Here is a 16,823-nt window from a genome sequence, read left to right as displayed (position 1 = left end):
AGCACTCCCTTTACAAACGTCTGAACCTCAGGCAGTGAAGCCAGTTCTTTTTGAAAGAAAATGGATAGGGCCGAAATCTGGACCTTTATGGACCCTAATTTCAGGCCCATAGTCACACCTGTAGGAAGTGCAGAAATCGACCCAGCTGGAATTCCTCTGTAGGGGCCATCCTGGCCTCACACCAAGCAACATATCTTCGCCATATACGGTGATAATGCTTAGCTGTTACATCCTTCCTAGCTTTTATCAGCGTAGGAATCACTTCATCTGGGATGCCCTTTTCCGTTAGGATCCGGCGTTCAACCGCCATGCTGTCAAACGCAGCCGCGGTAAGTCTTGGAACAGACAGGGCCCCTGTTGCAACAGGTCCTGTCTGAGAGGCAGAGGCCATGGGTCCTCTGTGATCATCTCTTGTAGTTCTGGGTACCAAGTCCTTCTTGGCCAATCCGGAACGATGAGTATTGTTCTCACTCCTCTTTTTCTTACTATTCTCAGTACCTTGGGTATGAGAGGAAGAGGAGGGAACACATATACCGACTGGAACACCCAGGGTGTCACTAGCGCGTCCACAGCTATCGCCTGAGGGTCCCTTGACCTGGCGCAATATCTTTTTAGCTTTTTGTTGAGGCGAGACGCCATCATGTCCACCTGTGGCAGTTCCCATCGATTTGCAATCTGTGTGAAGACTTCTTGATGAAGTCCCCACTCTCCCGGGTGGAGGTCGTGTCTGCTGAGGAAGTCTGATTCCCAGTTGTCCACTCCCGGAATGAACACTGCTGACAGTGCTTGTACGTGAATCTCCGCCCAACGAAGAATATTTGTGGCTTCTGCCATCGCCACCCTGCTTCTTGTGCCGCCCTGGCGGTTTACATGGGCGACCGCCGTGATGTTGTCTGACTGAATCAGCACTGGTTGGTCTCGAAGCAGGGGCTCCGCTTGACTCAGGGCGTTGTATATGGCCCTTAGTTCCAGTATATTTATGTGCAGACAAGTCTCCTGACTTGACCACAGCCCTTGGAAGTTTCTTCCCTGAGTGACTGCCCCCCATCCGCGGAGGCTTGCATCCGTGGTCACCAGGACCCAGTCCTGTATGCCGAACCTGCGGCCCTCGAGAAGATGAGCACTCTGCAGCCACCACAGAAGAGACACCCTGGCCCTCGGGGACAGGGTGATCAGCCGATGCAGCTGAAGATGCGATCCGGACCACTTGTCCAACAGATCCCACTGAAAGATCCTCGCATGGAACCTGCCGAAGGGAACGGCTTCGTATGAGGCCACCATCTTTCCAAGGACTCGCGTGCAGTGATGCACCGACACCTGTTTTGGTTTTAGGAGGTCCCTGACCAGAGTCACTAACTCCTGGGCCTTCTCCACCGGGAGAAACACCTTCTTCTGTTCTGTGTCCAGAATCATACCCAGGAAGGGCAGACGCGTCGTAGGAATCAGCTGCGACTTTGGAATATTCAGAATCCAGCCGTGCTGTTGCAACACTTCCTGCTACGCTGATCAACAACTGCTCCCTGGACCTCGCCCTTATGAGGAGATCGTCCAAGTACGGGATAACCGTAACTCCTTGCTTCCGAAGGAGTACCATCATTTCAGCCATTACCTTGGTAAATACTCTCGGTGCCGTGGACAGACCAAACAGCAACGTCTGGAATTGGTAATGACAGTCCTGTACCACAAACCTGAGGTACTCCTGGTGAGGTGGATAAATGGGGACATACAAGTAAGCATCCTTGATGTCCAGAGATACCATAAAATCCCCCTCTTCCAGGCTTGCAATGACCGCTCTGAGCGATTCCATTTTGAACTTGAATTTTTTCATATAAATGTTCAAGGATTTTAAATTCAGAATGGGTCTTACCGAACTGTCCGGTTTCGGTACCACAAACAGTGTGGAATAGTAACCCCTTCCCTGTTGAAGGAAGGGGACCATTATTATCACTTGCTGGAGGTACAACTTGTGAATTGCCGCCAGGACTACCTCCCTTTCCGTGGGGGAAGCTGGCAAGGCTGATTTTAGGTAACGGTGAGGGGGAGTCACTTCGAACTCCAGCTTGTATCCCTGAGATACAATTTGTATAGCCCAAGGATCCACCTGTGAGCGAACCCACTGGTTGCTGAATTTTCAGAGACGCGCCCCCACCGCTCCTGGCTCCGCCTGTGGAGCCCCAGCATCATGCGGTGGACTTAGTGGAAGCCGGGGAGGACTTTTGTTCCTGGGAACTAGCTGCATGGTGCAGCTTCTTACCTCTACCCCTGCCTCTGGCAAGAAAGGATGCACCTCTGACCTTCTTGCTTCTCTGAGGACGAAAGGACTGCATTTGATAATATGGTGCTTTCTTAGGCTGTGAGGAAACCTGAGGCAAGAAAGTCGACTTTCCAGCTGTCGCTGTGGACACAAGGTCCGAGAGGCCGTCTCCAAACAATTCCTCACCCTTATAAGGCAAAACCTCCATGTGTTTTTTAGAATCGGCATCCCCTGTCCATTGCCGAGTCCATAAGACCCTCCTGGCAGAAATGGACATTGCATTAATTCTAGAGCCCAGCAGGCAAATGTCCCTCTGGGCATCCCGCATATATAAGACGGCGTCTTTTATATGGCCCAGGGTTAGCAAGACAGTATCCCTGTCCAGGGCATCTATGTCCTCTGACAGAGTATCTGTCCATGCTGCTACAGCGCTACACATCCAGGCTGAAGCAATAGCTGGTCTCAGTAGAGTACCTGAGTGTGTATACACTGACTTCAAGATAGCTTCCTGCTTCCCATCCGCAGGATCCTTTAGGGCGGCCGTATCCTGAGACGGCAGGGCCACCTTCTTAGATAAGCATGTCAGCGCCTTGTCTACCCTAGGGGAGGATTCCCAACGTAGCCTGTCCGTTGGCGGGAAAGGGTACGCCAGCAGTAATTTTTGGGAAATCACCACTTTCTTATCAGGGGAACTCCACGCTTCTTCACATAACTCATTTAATTCATGTGACAGGGGAAAAGTCACTGCCTGCTTTTTCTCCCCAAACATATACACCCTCTTGTCAGGGACAGGGTTAACCTCTGAAATGTGCAATACATCTTTCATTGCAATAATCATGTAGCGGATGGCCTTGGTCATCTTAGGCTGTAATTGTGCCTCATCATCGTCGACACTGGAGTCGGACTCCATGTCGGCATCTGTGTCAACCATCTGAGATAGTGGGCGTTTATGAGACCCTGACGGCCTCTGAGTCGCCTGGGCAGGCCCGGGTTGAGACCCCGGCTGTCCCAAGGCTGCAGCGTCATCAAACCTTTTATGCAAGGAGCTTACATTATCATTTAAGACCTTCCACATATCCATCCAATCAGGTGTCGGCCCCGACACCACATTTATCCGCACTTGCTCCGCCTCCACGTAACCCTCCTCATCAAACATGTCGACACAGCCGTACCGACACACAGCACACACACAGGGAATGCTCTGACTGAGGACAGGACCCCACAAAGGCCTTTGGGGAGACAGAGAGAGAGAGAGTATGCCAGCACACACCACAGCGCTATATAACCCAGGGATATTTACTATAATAAGTGATTACCCAATAGCTGCCAATTTTATGTCTTTTGCGCCTAAATTTATGTGCCCCCCCCTCTCTTTTTTACCCTTCTTGTACCTGGATACTGCAGGGGAGAGCCTGGGGAGCGTCCTTCCAGCGGAGCTGTGAAGAGAAAATGGCGCTAATGTGCTGAGGAAGAAGGCCCCGCCCCCTCAGCGGCGGGCTTCTGTCCCGCTTCTGTGTGAAAAAAATGGCGGGTTTTTTTACATATATACAGTGCCTGACTGTATATATGTATGTTATGCCAAAAAGGTACTTCAATTGCTGCCCAGGGCGCCCCCCCCCCCAGCGCCCTGCACCCTACAGTGACCGGAGTGTGAAAGTGTGCTGGGAGCAATGGCGCACAGCTGCGGTGCTGTGCACTACCTTAAATGAAGACAGGAGTCTTCAGCCGCCGTTTTCGCCGTCTTCAAGCTTCTGTTCTTCTGGCTCTGCGAGGGGGACGGCGGCGCGTCTCCGGGAACGGACGATCGAGGACAGATGCCTGTGTTCAAACCCTCTGGAGCTAATGGTGTCCAGTAGCCTAAGAAGCGCAACCTAGCTGTAGACAGGTAGGTTTGCTTCTCTCCCCTCAGTCCCTCGTAGCAGTGAGTCTGTTGCCAGCAGAAGCTCACTGAAAATAAAAAACCTAACAAATACTTTCTTTTACTAGCAGGCTCAGGAGAGCCCACTAGGAGCACCCAGCTCTGGCCGGGCACAGATTCTAACTGAGGTCTGGAGGAGGGGCATAGAGGGAGGAGCCAGTGCACACCAGATAGTACCTAATCTTTCTTTAGAGAGCCCAGTCTCCTGCGGAGCCCGTCTATTTCCCATGGTCCTTACGGAGTCCCCAGCATCCACTAGGACGTTAGAGAAATGTGGAACAAGCCAACCTAGGTTGGAAAGGGCGCTATAGGTGTAATTCCAATTTTGAGTGTGTAGCAGCTGCCTGGATAGGTCAGTTACACCTATATACAGAATACAGACTAAAAAACAACAACAATAAGGCTGCGCTTAGAGAGATGAATTGTCTAAATATCAAATAAAATGTATTATCCTTAAAATCTGTCAAATAGACACTAAAATTAATTGTACACTGTGATAAATAGCCTCTAATCATCATTTAAACAACACATAAGCTTGTTCCAAATTTACCATAGGACCCTGTATGTTTAGAACCAATTGAATCCTGGGGCTATAGCATAGTCCCTGGGCTGGAAGAATATGTCCCAACGCTGGAGGATTTTAGCAGTTCCAATGTTAAATCAGGAGTTTAGGAAAGTCCTCACCAGTTGTGCGTTGAGGGAAGAAAAGTCCAGTCCTTGGTTGTGGATGTGGTTCGATGTCGGCAATTTTGTAGGGTCCACGGTGGTCCATGCAAAAAGTGATGGGTTGTGGTAGGATGATGAGAAGGCTCACACCTGACGCGTCTCACAGCTACTGCTGCTTTATCAAAGGTGACTTTCAGCTCATAACTAACAGTGTATTTATACCATAGTTAATTACCTCATTCATAACACATGTGTAGACAATTCATCTCTTTATATATGCACAAACTTTAAAAATAGACCTTTTTCCTTAAACCTAATTAGACTCATAGGCATAGTAAAATGAAAATTGATTATATTTATTTATTTATTGAAAATAGTTTGAAATTATGATTGCTTGGGCCGCGGGTGTTGGAACGCACGCGTACCCTCATACTTCCGGCCTTTGGACCGCATCTGTTGCTATGGTGCCGGAGCCTTTTTCTCACCAATCTCACAGCACCAGCGTGATTACGTGACTGGTCTATTATAGCGTAACGTAATGTCCGTGTGTTGGGCCGCACACGGACTCCCACACTTCCGGTCAGTGAACCGCATCTGTTCCTATGGCGATGGGGTGTGTTTACACTCCATTCCCACGGCTCAGCGCAGTCACATGATCGGTCTCTCCGTACATATTTAATCAATTTCAAGCATGAATATTTAACTGATTTGGAAAATAACTCTTTGTCAATTCGTGACTTAAAAAGCATAGCCTAACTGTTATGGTTATATGGGTCAGTGAGGATCTTGCATCATTTCTCTGCTGATTTTAATTATAAACTCTTATTATCCACTGATTAATCCCTTCATTATGTAGGCATAACAACAGCAGTTTTTATCTGTATCCTTAATCATGTATGGAAGACATTATAATATAACAATATTACGCAAGAGCTGATTTCTAACTTCTTAATATACGAGTTCTTAAACAAATAGTTTCTATGTACTACAAGAAGTATCTGAATAGCATAAAATTCTTGCTGATGGTTCAACTTAGAAACAGTTTCTTCACACAGAAATATAAAGATACAATGTTTTCTGAAAATAATACAAAATAGCTACACATAGGGCTGTCTACTTCTTAAATTCCTGTGTAGTAATACTTTAGACAGCTTCCCTCTTTATGGTTGTCGTAAAACAGATATATTTATGCCCAACTTGTTGTACATATATTTTTTATTATTTTTTATTATTTATTATTATTTCTTGTTCTGGGGGGAGGGTTTTCAAATATTCTTAAGATTTATTAATTAGATTAGATAACACAATTAAGTTCTACTGTTTCATTTAGACCTGCAGGAAATATACTATTCATTTTCAACATCCAATAGACTTCCTGTCGACATAGAGTTTTATAACGATCTCCGCCACGTGGAGTTTTATGTATGAATTCTATGCATGCCTAATACCTTAAGGCATTTGGGATTGCCGTGATGGTTGTCAGCATAGTGTTTTGACACACTATGTGTGGAAATCTTCTTGATAATATTCCTGCGGTGCTCAAGGAATCTCGTTCTTAATGGGCGGGTGGTTCTGCCAATGTACTTCATGCCACAACCACATGTTAACATATAAATTATATAGGAAGTGTTACAATTCATATATGTTTTTAGCTCATAAGGATTCTCCCCATCATCTATATTAATCCTAAGTGTATGATCAGCTGTATATTTGCAGGTCAAACATCTGTTACCTCCACATTTGTAGAATCCCTTTATTTTCATGTTATGTTGTGATAACCAATTAGTATTTACAGATCTATCATTTTCCTTATTTCTTTTTAAATAGCTTGGTGCTAATATATTTTTGAAGGACCTGTTTTTTTCGGAAGATGAAGTTCGGTTCTTTGGGGAGGAGGTTTATTAGTATATTGTCTTGTTTTAAAATATCATAATTCTTAGTTATAATTTTCTTAATGTCCATGTAACAGCTATTGTAAGTGGAGATAAATTACATATCAGTCTTCCTATCTCCATCCTTCTTGTTTTGTTTCACTTTTAGCGGATTGAGAAGTTCTTCTCTATTTAACTCCCTAACCTCTTTTAACGCTTTTTGTACTAAGTGATCTGGATACCCTCTATCTAAAAATGAGTCTGCCACGGTTCTAGCCTGAATATCAAAGGAATGTAGGTCTGAGCAATTTCTCCTAATGCGGAGTAGTTGACTCTTAGGAATACTTTTTTTTCCATGCTGAATGATGTGCACTGTTAAAGTGCAAATAAGAATTTGTGCCTGTTTCTTTAATATAATTACGTGTAGAAATTTTTTGGTCTATAATTTCCAACGAGATGTCCAAAAAATTAATGCAAGAAGTGTTAAAAGAGTGAGTGAAAGTGAGGTTGAAAGAATTATTATTCAAGTGAGTGACAAATGAAAGGGCAGATGTGTAATCCCCATCCCAAATAATACACAAATCATCTATATAACGCCCGTAGAGGACCAGATTCGCGTCGAATCCACCCCACCATCTGGTTTGAAATTCGACTACATCTTGAAAAATGGAGGGCTTAAAAAGTCTGAGTCCTCTCTGTATTAATTTTTTATCTAAGTATTTCTGTATATTGACACTGTCCAACCAGTGTCTGGACTCAGACTTTAACAAGTCCTCCAATTTTCGAAGATCATCCTTTAATTTGACATTTACTCTTTCCTCTTTGCCTCTCTCCAGGGGTATATCCCATTTTGAGAGGTAAAGTTGCCTCCTACTGAGTCTATCATTAAAATTGGAAAAACAACTCATGCTGCCCCTTAGAAACTATGTGTAAAGTGCAAAAATGTGGAACAAGACAACCTAGGTTGGCCTTGCGGATGCCAAGGCCAACAGCATGACTACTTTCCAAGTAAGGAATTTCAACTCAACCTTACGTAAAGGTTCAAACCAATGAGATTGCAGGTACTGCAACACCACCTTAAGATCCCATGGTGCCACTGGGGGCAGAAAGGGAGGTTGGATGTGCAGCACGCCCTTCATGAAGGTCTGAACTTCTGGAAGGGAGGCCAATTCTTTCTGAAAGAAAATAGATAAGGCCGAAATTTGTACTTTAATGGAGCCCAACTTTAGGCCTGCATCCACACCTGCTTGCAAAAAATGGAGCTAACGCCCCAGCAGAAATTCTTCCGTAGGAGCCTTCTTGGATACACACCAAGACACATATTTTCTCCAAATACGGTGGTAATGCTTCGCCATTACTTCTGTTCTAGCCTGAAGTAGTGTGGGAATGACTTTACTGGGAATACCCTTTCGGGCTAGGACTTGGCGTACAACCGTCATGCCGTCAAACGCAGCCGCGGTAAGTCTTGATACACGCACGGTCCTTGCTGTAACAGGTCCTCTCTCAGAGGAAGAGGCCAGGGATCTTCTATGCGTGATTTTTGAAGATCTGGATACCAAGCCCTCCTTGGCCAGTCCGGAACAATGAGGATCGCCTGAACCTTTGTTCTTCATATGATCTTTATCACCTTTGGAATTAATGGAAGCGGAGGGAACAAATAGACCGACTGAAACACCCACGGTTTCACCACGGCATCCACCGCTATTGCTTGAGGGTCCCTTGACCTGGAACAATATCTCTGAAGTTTCTTTGTTGAGGCGAGACGCCATCATGTCTATTTGAGGAATTCCCCAACGACTTGTCACTTCTGCAAAGACCTCTTGAAGAAGACCCCACTCTCCTGGATGGAGATCATGTCTGCTGAGGAAGTCTGCTTCCCAGTTGACCACTCCTGGAATGAAGACTGCTGACAGAGCGCTTGCATGTTTCTCCGCCCAGCGAAGAACTTTTGTGGCCTCCGCCATCGCCGATCTGCTCTTTGTTCTGCCCTGGCGGTTTATGTACGCCACTGCTGGCACGTTGTCTGACTGAATCAAGATGGCAGACCGCGAAGATGTTTCCGCTTGCCGAAGGCCGTTGTAAATGGCCCTTAATTCCAGAATGTTTATGTGCAGACAAGCTTCCTGGCTTGACCATTTCCCCTGGAAATTTTCCCCCTGTGTGACTGCTCCCCAGCCTCGGAGACTTGCATCCGTGGTCACCAGGATCCAATCCTTGATCCAGAACCTGCATCCCTCTAGGAGGTGAGAACTGTGCAGCCACCACAGGAGAGAGAATCTGGTGCAGGAAGATAGGATTATTTTCTGGTGCATGTGCAGGTGAGACCCGGACCAAATGTCCAACTGGTCCCACTAAAACCACTCTGGCATTTAACCTGCTCACTGAATGGCCTTGTAGGCCGCCACCATCTTTTACATTAACGGAACTTATTGATGGATTGACACTGTTGCAGATCTGACCCAACTCTGAATCCTCAGAGGTCTTTCCACTGGAAGAAACAAACTCTCAACAGTTCTGTAACTAACATTATTCCCAACGCCGACAACCGCGTCGTTGGGATCCACAGTGATTCTGGCAAGTTCAGGAGCCAACCACTTTGTTGAAGAACTGTCAGGGAGAAAGCAAAGTTTTGCACCACTTGTTTCTTGACCTCGCTGTACTCAGGAGAGCTTCGCAGTACAGAATATTAATGACACTTTTACTATTGAAGGAAAACCATCATACTGCCATCACTCCGGTGAATTGGTAATGACAATCCTGAATAGCAAACCCAGGTAAGCCTAATGTGGAAGAAACCGCACTTAGACCCTCTTTCTCCTTTTACAGATTGGAGATCCCTGCCCTGAGAGATTCCATCTTGTAGTTCAACTTCTTAAGTAGATATTTTTTTTGGGTTTTAGATATAGGATTGTTCTGACCGAGCCGTCCGGCCTCAGAAGCACAAAAAAGCTTGAATAACAGCTCTTTTTTTTTTTGTGTGACCGGGACAGCAGGACAATCACCTGATCCTGACACAACTCTTGTATGGCGTCGCATACTACCTCCCCGTCCAGAGGAGAATCGGTAAGGTCTATTTGAAAAAAAAACAGTGAGGGGAATCGTCTGGAAACTCCAGTATGTCCCCCTTGGGACTCTATTCTCAAACTCACTGGTCCATATCCGTACCAGGACTGACTGAAGAGTATTTGACGTGGTCCCACCGGTGTGGGCTCTCGCAAGATAGACCCAGCGTCATGTGGTGGATGTGGCAGAAACAGAGGATGATTTCTGCTTCTGCGAACTTGAAAAGGCTGCTGACCTCTTACCTTTTCACCTTCCTCTACCTGCAAAGAAAGGGAAAACCGTATCCATTTGGTCGAAATAACTGCATCCTACAAAAATGCGTCACCAACTGTTGTGGGGAAACATATGTCAAGAAGGTAGACTTACCAGTGGTATCTGCCGAGATCAACTTAACAAGCCATCCCCAAACCAGGTTTCACCTTCGTAGGGAAGAGATTCCAGCTCTTCTCGGAGTCAGCCTCAGCAATCCATTGGTGAATCCACAACGCCCTCCTAGTCAAGACCGCCATGGAATTGGCCCGCGAACCCAAGAGTCCTATATCCCTTGTAGTCGCACGGCAGTATGCTGCAATGATATAGACATGACCCAACTGAAGGAGTACCCTGCATACAACTACTCCCCAATGCGCATGTAATGCTAGTATAATCAACGTACATGCGGACACATAATTAGAGTATCACATTTTCCTGCATACGATCCTTAGTCTACCCCTTGATGAAGTCCAGGCTGGACGAAACGCGTTGGGTGCTACTTTGATCCAAACCTCAACTACTAAGTTAAGATATTTCACTCCTTTTTGAACTTTTTGACTCTTTTTTTATCCTATATGTTTTTATGTCCCACATACCACTCTTTTATGCCAATTGTAATCTTTTAAGCATTTTTTACCCCTCTGTGCATCCTATTGTTTTTATTGTATCAACTTCCATTTTTTTTACTAGTTTTTGTTTTAGTGCACCACAGTATAAATAAATTGTACATTTTTATGTAATTGCCTATTCTCTGCATTTAATTGACACCAGCGGTCGCCTTTACTACCTCATCCTCTGTTCACATGTGCTCACCATAGGCACCTATACCAGTGCTAATTCTATTTGAGGTAATAGGCTGACGCCCCAAATTTAGAAGGGAGTGTCCAGTAGGCAGATATCTTTTAATTATTTCACTGTGGGGGTTCTATTACTAGTGTTGACATTTTGAATACTGCATCTGTGGCGCTGATAGCTTCCCTGGAACACACACACATATATATATATATATATATATACCTTTAAATGCACCTATACACACATATATCCATATATATATATATATATATATATATATATATAGTCCCAGAAGAAAAGAAACCAGCACCTCCAAATTACTGCATAATAAAATCTTTATCAAAAAATAAGATCTTAAAAGCACCAGAGGCAAGAAACATTAGTAGAAGCACATGGGGTGTCAAAAAACTGCATAATATCATATCACCATTTCAACGTGGTAAGTAGTGCAAGCCTCCAGCAACAAACAGGTAGGTCGACAGCTGTTTCGGTGCTCAGAGGCACCTTCCTCATGGACAGTCAACCTGTAATGAAAAGTGTGTCTCTTATACCCACCAGAAACGAGTAAAGTATGCTCACCTAATTGGAAACTGGGCGCAGCTGTATCAATCCGGCATCGTCTCCACAAAACAAACTACAACCTACTAGTAATGGGCAATATTATAGTAAATCATTAATTAATGCCCCAAAACAACTAGATTACAATACTCTATATACTGGCAGGTATATTAGACACACCTAAACATGCTGAACAAAAAAGTGATAAAACAAAAACCAAAAAACCAAGAATAGGAACAAAATAACTTAATCAGGCTATAGAGTCCCTAACAGATTATTGTATCCTATAGAAAGCAACCAAATCCTTGACTCTCATTTAGTCCATTCGGTGCAACAGAATTGAGTCGGGCTATCCAATGGGCTTCACGCTGGAGTAAAATACGTCCACGATCACCCCCTCGTCTCAGTGGGGGGACACAATCTATTGGCATGCAGCGAAAATCTTTAATGGTATGTCCACTCATCACAAAGTGCTTAGCCACTGGTGGTGTATTCAAGTCCAATGTAACATAGGCTTTTTTTTATAGAGGAACGGTGCATTGAAATTCTCTCCTTCAATGTCCTAATTGTTTTCCCAACGTATAGTAGACGGCACGGACAGGATATAAGATATACAACATACCGGCTGTTGCAATCCAAATGATGCTTTATTTTGAATCTCTTGCCATTCTGATGATCAAAAAAAGAATCTCCTAGCGTCAGGAAACTGCAGTTTGCACACCCATGGCATTTGAAAACACCCAACTTGGGTTGTAACCAACATTTAGATCTGATCGGACCAATATCTGATGGTGCTATAATATCTTTAATGTTCTTACTCCTCTTGTAGCAAAAGAGTGGAACATTTTTGCATAATGTTCCTATAGTCGCATCAGCCTGAATGATGTGCCAATGTTTAAGTATGACATCACGAATATGTCTTGAGGCTATAGAATAAGTAGAGGAGAAAATCATTCGATCAGTTGTGGCATCCTTCTTTCTGGATTCCAAAGCATCCTCCCGTTTGGTATTCATACATGTTGTAATAGCATCATTGATTTCATTTTGTGCATATCCCCTTTGTACAAAGCGTGTGCCCATTTCTTCCAATGCCCGTGGTAGCTCCTCCACATTAGATGTAATACGTACTACTCGTAATAGCTGTGAAAGAGGAAGACCCCGCTTTAAAGGGGCCGGATGGAAGCTATCTGCTGATAGCAACGTATTTTTGTCGGTTGCTTTCCTGTAAATTTGTGTGGATAATTCATCCCCCTGTTTAACTATACACACATCAAGATAGTTGATAGAAATCTCACTAAATGATAACGTAAATCTAATCTTAGTGTCCAGACTGTTCAAAGTATCTATGAAATCAGTGAGGAGCCCCTCACCACCAGTCCACACCATAAAGAGATCGTCAATATAACGAACATAAAAATGAATAAACTGTGAAAAAATTGGGTCTGCCATAATGTGTTGAATTTCATACAGATGCATATACAAATTGGCATACGCGGGGGCCACATTCGACCCCATCGCGGTCCCCCTTAGCTGTAAATAAAAAGAATTTTCAAACAGAAAATAATTTTTACATAACACAATCTCCAGTAACAAAATCAGAAATTCAATGTTGGGACCCCTATAGTGTGGACTGGTGGATACCAGACTCCTGACTGCTTCAATACCGGCAGAATGATCAATGTTGGTATACAGGCTGATGATATCCAAGGTAACCAACAGACTCCCCGGAGGTAAGGAACCCAGATCTGAAAGTTTTTTAATGAAATCAGTGGTATCTTTCAAATAATACGTGGTGTTCTGCACGACAGGTTGTAACCAGAAGTCTATAAATTGTGATAAAGGTTGGCAAAGGGATCCACAAGATGAAATTATAGGCCTGCCAGGTGGACTAATGAGGGTTTTGTGTACCTTTGGTAGTACATAAATCAAAGGAACTCTTGGATGAACCTGCGTAAGAAACTTCGCTGTTGGCTCATCAATCCAACGGTTCAACAGACCCAAATTGATAACGGTATCGATCTCTTTCTTATAGGAATAAGTGGGATCATATGTAAGACATTTATAACACTCAGTGTCCAAAAGCTGTCTCTCAATCTCCTTTATGTAATCACATCTATTGAGCAGTACAATACCGACCCCTTTATCTGAGGGGCGTATAACAAGCTCTTTATTATCTCTAAGGGACATAAGCGCCTTATTTTCATCCTTGGATAAATTGGTATAAGAAACCTTCTGTGTCTGCATAAAAGGCAAAATGTCCCTTTTAACAAGATTCGAAAAGGTCTCTATAGATGGATTCAAGCTAGGTGGATCAAAAATACTTTTAGGCCTAAAGCCTCTTTGATCAGCAGTGGATATAGGATGTTTAACAAAAAAATCTTTTAACCTGACTGAACGAAAAAAGCGATACAGTTCAACTTCAAACTCAAATGTGGGCTGTTTGTACGTTTTAACAAAAGACAAACCTTTTGAGAGAACAGACATCTCCGTTTCAGTAGGTGTGTAGTTAGACAAGTTAAAGACCACTACTTCTTTTTGTAATTTGTCCCTGATTTTTGCTTTATTTCGCTTCTTACCTCCCCTCCTGCATCGCCTTTTTCTATGAAATCCTTGTATTTGCTCCTTGTAATGGAGCCTTTCCGAAAAAAAGCAGCCGAAGTGGTTGCTTGTGAGTGATCAGAGTCACTCGCCGAGTGTGTATCAATATCTGAAAAATTGCGTCCTGTACGGTTACCTCTGAATCTATTACCTGTGCGCCAATTTGGTCTAGAATCACCACCAGATAACCAACTATAAACTCTGGATTCCTTATAATCCTCCTTAACCCTTTTATATTTGTTCTTTTTAAACGCCAATAAGTCGGTATGGAATAATTCCACAGAACTCTCCAGTCTGGACAACCAATCAACTGACTTGTCAGCTTGTAGACTCTCTAGGCCTGTTTCCTCACATTTAGCAATTTCCTTATCTAATGATGCCAAATCATTATTGACCTGCTCTATAACTAGAACCATAAGTTGGAAAGAACAATCATTCAAAATCTGACACCACTGTTTACAAAACAAAGCATTTGATCTGCCTATAGTGGGCTGATTTCTGATGCGGAGGCCCCTAGGTATAATCTTTTCTTTATAGTACTGTGAAAGCGTCAATCCATGCAAATTCAGCTCCACTCTCCGTTTCTTTAATTTAAGCAAATCAGAAAAAATTTCAGTGGGGCTATCAACATCAAATGCAAGTGAATTAGTGTCCTGAAATAATATCTTTGAAATGTCCTTATCAGCAAATCGTTTAATCTGAGTCAGGTCGTTAGCATATGCATTAGATATATCCATATCCTCTGGTTTTTCGGTTCCAAAAAAAAAAGTGAGAACATACAAACTCTAAAAAAAAAAAATTTTGTTAATAAAAATATCTGGTGCTGGTTGGCATAGAAATGTTGCTCATAGATTAGTGGTATAGCCTGCCGCACACAGTATTGTCCATGTTAGGAGTGCTGGATACATAATATGTTACAATAGTCCCAGAAGAAAAGAAACCAGCACCTCCAAATTACTGCATAATAAAATCTTTATCAAAAAATAAGATCTTAAAAGCACCAGAGGCAAGAAACATTAGTAGAAGCACATGGGGTGTCAAAAAACTGCATAATATCATATCACCATTTCAACGTGGTAAGTAGTGCAAGCCTCCAGCAACAAACAGGTAGGTCGACAGATGTTTCGGTGCTCAGAGGCACCTTCCTCATGGACAGTCAACCTGTAATGAAAAGTGTGTCTCTTATACCCACCAGAAACGAGTAAAGTATGCTCACCTAATTGGAAACTGGGCGCAGCTGTATCAATCCGGCATCGTCTCCACAAAACAAACTACAACCTACTAGTAATGGGCAATATTATAGTATATATATATATATATATATATATATATATATAAAACACTGTCAAAGTCGAAAAATATCATGCTACACGCTGCCATATATTCACCCCATGCGCTTGCCCGCTGCACGTGCACATTCTCTCCCGTGCGTGCACATATTCACAGCTGCGTAATGAAGCTTCTACGGCCGTGCGCATTGGCGCGTGGTATGCGCATTTACGGTAGAGTTTGTGTGCGTCTGGTGGGCGACTCGATCGTTACATAGTTAATCCGAATAGCATATTTTATAGGTAATGTTCCCCTTAATAATAACTGTAAGTCTGTTTAGTGTAACTGGTCGCTGGACAAGGGAATTCCTCTTTGCATGATACGAAGGGTCAGATAGGGTCTGAGCGATGGTGTTTGGTACCTAACCGAAGAGTATTTTATTAGAAACAATCCGGTGCTGGTTAGGTAGAGATTAATTGCTCCTGCGTATAGTTATGTCTATAAGTAGTTCCTGGACATTTACTCATTGTCCATGTGTTGGGAATCCTGAGATTCCCTCCCACCTGAGCAGTCTGAAATAGTCACAGCCCACCTGTTCAAACAAACCTATGACCTTTTGTTGTAATGTGAAGACAGATTCCTGTGTCCAATGAACAATGAGATGGTAGGGCCCTTTGTAGTGTACTGTATGTAGTGTATATAAGAACAAGCCAGCCTGGAGCAGCTCAGTCTACTCTCCACAAAAGGTTTTCATCATTGACTAACCAGAGAGCTGGTACCAGGACTGTGCAGCGATCATTCCCAGTGTGTAAGTTATTCTCTGTAACCAACTTATTCTCTGTTTGTATTTGCCATATTTTCTCTCTCTCTCTCTGTTATTGTATAAGATTGTGACGCTATTGTATATTTATGTGTAGTTATTCTGCTTAGATATTGATGTTAGTCTGTAGTGTATGAACTGTTAACTGTTTTCCCCTTTTTACATAGCTAGATATTGTTAGTAAAGGTGTTGGAACCTTAGCAAGGTATTGTGTGTTTATTACATTACTGAGGGTATTTGGAGCGTCTCAATCGCTCAAACAGCTTTCACATTAACAAGGTTAAGAAGGTCTATAAGCAGTACATTATTACAGTGTTACAGTACCAAGGTATACAGTGTGAACATATTCTGTGTTTAAAGTTTATAAAGGTTGCTGTCTGTGTGTACGCTCGCTGTGTGTATTCCGTACACCCAGCGTAGCGTGTGTACGTAATTTGCGTACCACGTGCGAGGCCTTCATACGCAAATAGCGTATGAAGTGCGTAGCACGTGCACGAGGTTTAGCGGCCACTACGGCTACACAGTATTAGTATATAGCTAATGTTAAAAGGTAGATATCTGACTCTATCAATTGGGGGCAAGTCCGGTCCATCTCATATCCGCAGTCAGGCGAAAATGCGCAGACTTTATCGAACAGCAGAGGGAAGAAAGGTAGTATCTTGTAGTGCTGATCAGATGAGAGTCTGCGTCTGATTCTTTTGGCTTGTAGGGATGCTGGTGGAATCCGAAGAAGGTAGGAACATTAAGCTATTGTCTTTT

This window comes from Pseudophryne corroboree, chromosome 6, assembly GCF_028390025.1.
Source record: "Pseudophryne corroboree isolate aPseCor3 chromosome 6, aPseCor3.hap2, whole genome shotgun sequence".
Taxonomy (NCBI): Eukaryota; Metazoa; Chordata; class Amphibia; order Anura; family Myobatrachidae; genus Pseudophryne; species Pseudophryne corroboree.
Note: the sequence above shows the minus strand (reverse complement) of the source record.